Source organism: Odontesthes bonariensis, chromosome 15 (assembly GCF_027942865.1).
Source record: "Odontesthes bonariensis isolate fOdoBon6 chromosome 15, fOdoBon6.hap1, whole genome shotgun sequence".
NCBI classification, from domain to species: domain Eukaryota; kingdom Metazoa; phylum Chordata; class Actinopteri; order Atheriniformes; family Atherinopsidae; genus Odontesthes; species Odontesthes bonariensis.
In genome coordinates this window covers 31,436,403-31,446,168 of record NC_134520.1, presented here as the reverse complement: position 1 = coordinate 31,446,168, position 9,766 = coordinate 31,436,403, and the positions used below count along the sequence as shown (strand labels likewise).

General features: G+C 39.6%; 1 long non-coding RNA gene across 1 annotated transcript; it reads right to left on the bottom strand.

Annotated features, from left to right (window-relative positions):
- Nucleotides 1-6,277: 6,277 nt before the first annotated feature.
- LOC142399906 (uncharacterized) lies at nucleotides 6,278-8,333 on the bottom strand. The gene is made up of 3 exons (XR_012772892.1): nucleotides 8,248-8,333; nucleotides 7,818-7,920; nucleotides 6,278-7,256 (listed from the first exon to the last, which is right to left on the bottom strand). It is a non-coding gene; the product is annotated as an uncharacterized LOC142399906 (long non-coding RNA).
- Nucleotides 8,334-9,766: the final 1,433 nt, after the last annotated feature.

Here is a 9,766-nt window from a genome sequence, read left to right as displayed (position 1 = left end):
CTGTGATGGACTGGTGACCAGTCCAGAGTGTACTCTACCTCTTGCCCAATGACAGCTGGGATAGGCTCCATTCCCACCGCGACCCTGAGTTGGATTAAGCAGGTATAGAAAATTGATGGACAGATATAAAATGGCATACACTTAATCTCTTTTCAAATTACAGTGCTCCACAAGGAGCAGGTTTTGCATGCGTTTTGCACATATCTGACCTGCTATTCATGGCATTAATGTGCTTTCACTAAGGCTTAAAATATTAAATCTTCAGGCATCATCTTTACACCCTAACTCACTATAATATTGAATCATTAACTCATGATGAAGAAAATGAAATGATATTACCAAAGAGTCTCCACAGATTTGTGAAACCAAAGCAGGCAAAATCTGGGGAACCTGTTGTTTTCTTTTGCATTTTATAGTCAGTCTGAGTGTCCCAAAAAGGCAAGAGCATAAAAACAAAGCAGTGTATTACAGTAAGAACAATGGGATAAGATTTGGTTCATTTCCAAATTAAACCCTTGCAAGCACACATTGTAGATGACTTTAACCTTTTGCCATATTTCCTCTGTGTACCTGCTAGATATGCCGACAGAGTCTTAACCGATTCATTTTGCAACCAAAATCAATTATCTATATCTAAAGAAACACGACTAAGCAACCATTTTGGATTAAGAACTTTCCAAAATTGTGACTAACGATAATGGAGAAAAGGTCAAGACAACAAACATAACTGACAAGGAAGAGGTTGTACTGATTTCCAAAGTCACAAAGCCAAGCAGTTTAAATTGACCACTAATAATGATGGGAAATATGATAATAATCGCCCACAAAAACTTAAAAGATCAATAAATAAGAGGTGCGAGAACAGGTAAGTCCACTTTTTACTTTCTGTTCCTAATGAATAAAGCTGCCAGCCAACCCAGTCTCATGAAATTTACAAAAGAGTCAAGTCACAGTAAACTTTATACTGATGCTGATATACAGCATTAGCTTCAATGAGGTAACAGGACCCCAGTGTTTTGTCCCCAGCACCTATGTGTTTTGCTTGGGTCGGACCTGACAGCCTGTAATCCAGAAAAAAGCATATTTTGCTACTGAAGGTTATTACAGGGTCAGTTTTAAAACTAGCCCTAATGTTTTCCTGACCATACAGATTTCAGTGCATAACCTTGACCAAGTATTGTGTAAAACAGCAACTAAACAGGAAGTGAAAGTGCATTGAAAGACATCGCCAATTAAAGTTACTTGCAGACACAAGTTTTCAGGACAGGACTCAATATCAGGTCTCCCAGTTGTCAGTCAGATATGTAGCACCATGTTCCAACTCCTCAAACCACCAAATGTGGACTTTCTCACCTGTTCATGCAACAGTTACTGTTTCCGAGACACTTGATGGAGTCATTATTGTGTTTTGTACAATTAAAAAAAAAGACAGAGAGAGTGTCAAAATCAGATCAAATGGACACAAATCAGTAGGTTGAATTTATGGGACAATTTCACATTTATTCACAAGGTTGTGTAAGCATAGTTGGTAAAAACGCACCTTTTGGAATCGTGGTGGAGAATTCAGCCACAATGAGGAAAGTTTTCTGTGATGCTGCTCATGCTGCTCTTGTTGTAGGCGCTTTAGATTACTCACATGTACAAGACTGATGCAGATTCAACACATTGGCCACATGCTGCTCCGGAGGCCCAGCAATCTGCAGAGAGGAAGATGGGGTGTTAAGACAGAAAAAGGATCCAGGGTGAAGCACAAATTTTGCCAACCCATTAAGACCTGTCTGGAATGATTTACTTTTCACTTCAACTTGTGATAATGTTATTTTACTTTTCCATGTACCAAACCGTGTTTGTTATATAAACTGAGGCATCGTTTGCCTTTTATATTTTCACTTCTTGATCAATGTGATTGAAGAATTTATACAAGTTGTTTTGGTTTTTTTTTCAACAAACAACAAAGCGCAGCAGTTTTGTGCTGTAAACTAAAAAGGACAAAAACACAAACACAATATCAGCTGTGTTTGTGTGGACAAATCGAACATGAAACTGTACAACTGTATGCAGACTGCCCGTCCATAATGCCCAATCACAAAGTCAAGGATATTTTTGAATCTTATAACTGTAGCTTATCTCACTGTCAGTGCACAGGATGATTCTTCCACTTGGAAATCTCCCGCTGCTCCAGATGGCAAGTACACCCCCGACTGTCTCCATTTATGTTGACAAGAGGAAGATATAAGAGCACACATGAAAGAGTGAAAAAAAAAAGAATAAAGCTGAAGTACAAGCTTTGATTCATGCTGAGTTTATAGACCTGATGTGATCAAATTTGGTATCCAAATTAACAAACATGGCTATTTTGCACAGGTTTAAAGTCAGATTATAAAGTAAAGTACATTCAGAGGTACTTCTTTAACACATTAACTGAGCCAATAGAACCTTTGTTTTTGGAATCATGTCCATCTTTCAATACAGGATACAATTAAAGCCTTTTGATACACCTTTATACCACCAGCACAAAGCTCATTATATCGAGTCAATGATGAAGTTGTGTCTGTGACACTCTGGAGCACACTCAGTCCATCAGCTACAGCTGGAGTGATGTTGATATTCATCAAAACACACCCTCACATACCTTCAATTACTCACACATATAACTGTTGTATTTTCCAAGCAACATTTGGGTTGCATAGGCTTGGACTCCAATTTTAAATTATTTCATTTGTCACTCTTAATTAGATTCCATGTTGCTACTCAATAATTTAAATCTCCCAAAAATGACCCTTGGCTTCCGTTTCGTGGAACAGAGGGAAAATATAACTGGAGGTAATGCCAGTACAGTGTCCATGATTTAGTTGCAGTGCATATATATTTTTGGCTTTTATACAAATGCATGTAATTATATGCACTTTTACTTTCTGCTATATCTTGTTAAATCCATTCTGTACATTGATCCATCCATCTTTGTCTATAAAGGAGTCCAATTAAAGTATATTTCTACAGCACATTTAAAACGACATCAGTCAACCAAAATTCTGTACAAGTCATACAAATTAGAATGGATGAAAATCAGCAATGAAAAATATAAAATAAGATTAAATAAAACAAAATAGCAATAACACTTAAGTCAAGATATTCTGCTCAACCAGGATTTAGTCAGTAAGGTGCCAGTAAGGCTTGCAGCCGACTGTGTTTTCAAAGCGAGATAAGACGTACCCCCTGGCTGGCAAAGAGATCCACCAGCTTTGCAGACTTCAGATACACTGCCTTAAAATCCAGCTGAGCACCTGCCTCTCATACAGCCCCAATGTGTTTTTTAGAGCCACTTCTGTCTTAGTATGTCTCGGCCATTAGCAAAAGACACAAAATATCTGTTGTTGACTGCGAAAATAAACACTAGTTATCATGTTCTCTTAAATTAGAAGAAAAGACCCATTTGATTACTTGCATCTTTGACGGTTATACCCTCAAAAAGACAGGAAAATCACCACGTGCGTTGTCTCAGCACTGTTGCGAGACTCTTGTTAATTATTATCATTAAATCTCAAAGCGATATTTTTTCTGCATAAAGATAAATAACTGTCATTGTAACAAAAGAAAAATAACTGTGTAGTTGTTGCTGTGGACAGGAATGGACTCCTGTAATATTAATTGTTTTGATATCAAAATTCCAATCGAGGAATTGGAGCATTGTCTATCATGTTTAGTAACTGTTCAGCATTCTTCTTTTTAATAATCATTTTCAGGGGCTCCAGGGCAGTCCCCAGCACAGAGCCACTTCCTAACCTTTTTTAATTAGTTTGTTCAATTGCTTTGAGTCACTGCGTCTGATACTGGTGCCCCGACAGGTGGCTGTGTTACACCCCTGTAAAAAAGGGGAAATAGAAAATACGAGATGGACATGTTAACACAATATCACCATTAAACATGTAATTTTACCTTTGCACGACATAATAATGTCTCTCTAAGAAACTTCACAATTAGGAAATACTCTGTAATGCTAAATACTGCTATTTTATAGTAATTAGCCAGGCCCGCCGATAGGGGGGGACAAACGGGTATTTTGTCCCGGGCCCAGGAATGGGGGGGGGGCCCAAAAAAAAAAAAAAATAGAATTTTGTCTGTCAGCGGCCCTGTAATTAGCAGTAGCATCTTTACACGGAAGTTGCTACTGCTGCTGGTAACATGGTTCCTTATTGCATATTTCAAAATTGCCATGTTGCACAAAAATAGCAGTATCAAACTCCATGGCTGTGTTCGAAAGCCACCTAATACATACTATATACTTGCAAACGGTATACTCATCGATCAGACAGTATGCAGAGCATTTACACACAACGCAGGGCTCTCAAGTCTCACGCAATGAGCGTGAAACACACGCATTTCAACAAGTTCACAAGCCACACATGCCATTTCTCACGCTGAGAAATTATCAACTTCGTCGCACAGAAATTCTAATGGCCTATACTATAAACGAGTCAATGGCAGGTTACTGTGCGCTGGTACAGCTCAGAATAGCTCCGGTACAACTGTCTTGATTTAGCAACCCATCGGCAAATCACAAAATAGAATTTCTCAGCCAATCAGAAAACAGAATTTCTTGTTGCCGGATGAGGTCTGAAATAGCTTTCAGCTGCAAGCATGCGTGCAGAAGTTGTAGATGAGCTGGAGGTGGAAGAGAACCGTCAGGATCATCAGCAGGTCATATCTTCATTTATTTGAATCTTTTATTAGTTACTATAGTTTTCCTACTCCTTGTAAAAGTCCAATACTTGCCGATTAAAGTGTTCGTTGGAGTAGTAGGCCTAAATATTCAGCACACACCCTTTGACATGAGCAACTTAATGAAAAATGAAAAATATATAGGAGTGTAATTAGGCTTCCGTGGTTCATTTTTTTCAAAGGTGACTGGTATGAGCAGATTCCCAATAAGGCTATCTACAATTGCCAAACTGGTATTAGTTCTGCCACACTGAAATGCTGATGCAGAGAGAGTTTTTTCCATGGTGGGGCTCAATAAAACCAAGACCAGGAACACGTTGGCTCTGAATGGAACTCTGTCATCCATCATGACTGTGAAAATGGCTGACATTTGCCGCTTTCGGACTGTAGGAACCTTTGGCAGTTCTAATAACCTTTTAATCCGCGGGGCCGTTTTCTCCCGTGTTCGGACATACAGGAACTCGGGGCTTTCTCCCTTAGTTCCTATAACTATTTAGCTCCTTCTCCGAGGTCGGGTCTTTTCATGGTTCTATAGAACGCTTCTGACGTAGGTGTGTGGTGGTTGGTAGCTACGCCCCATGTCATGCTATCACGGCTGAAATGTTTCCTCATAAGACACAGACAGAACCGGCGGGTGTTTAATAAGTTAAACTTACACTGGTCTCATTTGTCTGCAGCGCTCTGCTCTCCTTTCTTCCTTCATGAAATGAAAAAGTATCTCCTGACTCTCTCTGTGAGCTCTTCCAGCCTCAATATTAGACGCCTGATGTGATCGTCCATGATTAATATCACCATCATGCAGACCATAAACACAGTGGCCTCCCCGCTCTCCATGTTAGCTTCTTTGTGGTGTTTTTTCTTCTCTCCTACTTTTACAGGTTTTGTTTTGTTGTTGAATGTGGCGCTAAACGGCTAACGGCTAACACGTCACTGATGCATCAGTCCCTATCAGGTCCCGACTCATGTGCGAATGCAGACTGAAACAGAAGGACAGTTATCAGAACGAAATTCGAGTAGGACAGTTCTGATAACTGCGTTCTTAGAACTGTCTGTCCGAAAGCGGCTATAGAGCCACAGTCCTTTAAATGGGAGCCCCCAATATCAGTCATCAAGTATCAAAATCTGCCACAAACACTTACAACAACACTCATGAAATTTTTTTGTTTGTCAAGACTTTGCATACCTAAAACAATTCATTTTAAAATATATCAGAATTTAGTGTAAAAGTGAAGATTTGTGATTTTGGTATAAATAAAACAATTTCTTTGTTATTTAAATTGCTAGTTTATGGCGATGGGATACTGCAAGGGACCAGCCCCCCCCCCCCCAAAAAAAAACTAAAGAAACCCCCCCCCCCGCGCACACGGCCCGGCCCCTGCCCCGCCCGAATCTCACTCCAAGCACACTTGAAAACTTAAGAGCCCTGTTAAAATACTTTAATGAAATTTCAAAACATCAGAGACATTGTAAAAATGGACTGTGCAGAAGTGCATGTATCTTAATACTTTCAAGCTTATTTAATCAACTTTTACAAATAAATCTGAGAATCCATTCTCAGTTTAAAACAGTAAATTTGAAGAAAAAAAAACAGACAACCTAAAAATAGTCTAATGAGATGAAAAGCTGAAGTCCAAATCTTCTTCTAAAAGCCCTCTTTTAAATGACTGTGCTGGTGTCCGAGTCACTGCCCTCCAGGTTTTTATCCTTCCCCACTTTTCCTCAGGCTCTGGTAAATATCTGCTGGAACCCAGAGTTTACTCAAAAACACACAAACATAGCCCTGTCTGAAATGATAACAGCTCCTAATTGGATCATGGTGACTGTTTTTTCTATCATCGTTGTAATGCTCATTGTCATCATCAGTAACAGGCTCTCAGTAAGACTTGCCTTTGTGTTCTCTGTTTCCGGACATTGCTTACACAGTACTTGTTGGAATCTATCAGTGGTAGTAGTAGCTCATGTGTGATAAACTGTGGCGGATATCCTGTTTTCAAATTCACTTCTGTTTTCTGCAACACTTCAAATCCAGCACAAAAAATCTCAGGTTATCAGAAGAGAGAAAAAAGTCTCTATATTGTTCAAATAAATACTTTGATTCCATGGTTATTTCCAGACAGCAATTTTATAGTTTATTCCACATAGAAAGTGCACTTTCGTCCACTGGCTTCTCTCTTTATGCCCATGTATCCCTTTTATCCCCGCACAGTGCTGAATTCTGGAAATTAAGGGATTCGGTGTTGCATCTTACTGTATGTACTTTTTAGTCATGAGCACAAGCCGGCTAGCCAGGAGAAGCATTACCTGCATCTATAATTGTATGACTTGTGTGATGGAGGCTTTCTTGACAAGAGGAGGTGTTGTATTAAAGCATGGTACTAAAGAAAAACTTCATAATGTTAAAAGAAGATTTCTTGTTTTTGCTGGGTGGAAAGTGCTGTGGATATTCAGAATAAGTCCCAGTCATGCTGAATCTTTAAGGTTCTGTGGCGGTTGTCTCAGTGAGGACATATGAGCGATTTCTGGTTTTCTTCTTTCCCCTGAATGTGCAAAAGGATTGAAAAAAGAAAAACTTTAAAATTCTTACTACTTTAAACCTTAATTTGATCATATATTCAATTACTTAAAGGATAATCCTCCATATATGCTTTTCAAGTATAAGACAAATACTCTAAAGCTTATGGTAATATTTACACCACTGTGTATACTCCTAAGATTTTGGATGCCTATGAGACACTTGGTGACTTCTAAGCAATTAGGCCAGGGATGTCCAAAGTCGGTCGTCGAGGGCCGCTGTCCTGCAGGTTTTAGATGTTTCCCTGCTTCAACACACCTGATTCAGATGAAATGGATCTCTTCAAAAGATTGTTAAGTTTTGCAGCAGCCTGCTAATGATGCACTGATCTGAATCAGATGTGTTGAAGCAGGGAAACATCTAAAACCTGCAGGATAGTGGCCCTGGAGGACCGACTTTGGACATCCCTGACTTAAGCAATTACCAGTTTCCCTCTAGTAACCCTGAAGATGCCTCGAGTGTAAATGCCGACAGCAAATAGAAAAATATGATAGTCTGATTAGGAATAAAGACACAAAGACCCCACCTTGCTATCAGAAAGGCAACAATGGCAAAAATAGCCAGCAGGATTCCAACAGTTACTCCGATAAATAACAATCTTCCTCCTGAAGAGTCTGATGGGCTCACTGCTGTAAAGAACAGAAAAGTTGCGTGGAAGTGTTAATACATGCATTTAAATTGTACTAACCGGCATCAGAAGCATCTCTGTATATTTTTACACATTCAACAAATGTAATATTTGGTTGGTTGGTTGGTAATGTGATGAATTACACTGTAGGGGTAGACAGGAAATGTAGGGCGAGGCAAGTCTGACTTGCAGCAAAAGCAACAAGAACTGAATCCAAGGCAGACATGAAGTATCGCTTGACCAATGGTCTTCAAATACACACCATAAGTACATCTTATACTCAGATTTATAACAAAAGATTAATCAGAACTGAGTGTGTACATCTCACCAATATGAACGGCAAGCCTTTCATTCACCCACCTCTGGAACCTCTGAGAGTTATACTGTAAGTCTGCGATCCATGTCTGTTGCGTGCTACGCAGCAGTGCTGCGCATGTTCTTCAAAAGTGATGTTGGCACTGCTGAGTGTTGGGCCTCTTCCCGTTGGTGTTGCCTGGGTTTGTTTTCCAAGATAAAAGCTTTTGTCTGCTGTAGGGCTGCCTGTGGTCAGTTTCAGTTCTACTTCCCACAAATAGCGCAGTATGTTAGACCAAAGCTTGAACAAAGGAAGTGGTAACTGGATAAACAACTGTGCTTTAAACAGTAACACTTGTCAAAGATATGCAGCGGATAAATCGTTTTATGTTTGGCTCCTAGACCATAACACTCATCTACCACCACCCAGTTTTGTGTTTTTTTGTAGCAGAGAATTGACACCCAGAGGGACCACTTCAGGCAAGAAAGTCTCAGGAAGACCAAACACAGACATGTTCTGAAGTCTACAAACAGATTGAGCAATAGACAGACATGAAACAACAGACACTGAAACACTACCTTTTAAGACATTGTGCCAGTGAATGAGACAGATAAATAAATGCATGTACGCGTAAAAACAGTCACAATGCAGAGGAAGGTTAAAAGAGAAGACTTTGTGGTTTGTGGCAGACGTGCTGACAGAGAAAAAGCAGGAGAGTTCTTATGAATTTTCTTGTTTCTTTATAGATAGTTTTGAATTGTGAAGGATAATTGCAATAGCAGTGCATTTAATGATAGTTAAGTGTTAATGATATTGGAACGACATGAATATGATAATATTCTCACCTGCCACTAGGAGCTGTATGCCGCTCTGTGCTGGCATCTTCTCAGTCGGATGACTGGTGATGAGGTAGAAGACATAAGTTCCACTGTCCGACTGTTTTAGATTCAAAATCCTCAGAGAACAGTTCTTGGTTCCTGGTTGTCCCAGATACTGCACTCTGTTTTGATAGGATGGATCTGGGAAGACACCAGCACTGTGGAACACATATCTGACACAGACAGACAGATAGACAAACACAGAGGAGATTTTTCCCTAAACTCTGCTTTGAGTCATTCTTATATTTCATATATTCTTGAGTTTTATAAACAATACCTTTGTGTAATGCACTGGCTGTCTCCCAAACACCACATCTCTGACAGAACATTGTACTCGCTTTTTTCACTTCCTTCGACCTGACACAGAGGAAAGGATTAACAAGACTAGATGTGTAAACCAAAATCTCACCGGGAAGTTTAGAATAACAGTTGAATATCTTAGAGTTCATCCACAACCAAATACTGATATTATCTACTCATTCTGATTATAGAATTGCAGATGGCAAAGAAAGCGATCTGGTCAAAACAAATTTCAGCTTGCAGTGCAAGCTGATGAGACAATGCCTTCTTTTTTAAAGTACCCGAGCTGAGTGTGGCCCCTGTCCCTTACTTACATTTGAGCTCTGGGGGTAGTCATAGGAACAAGGCAGGACTACTGAAGAATCAGTCACAGC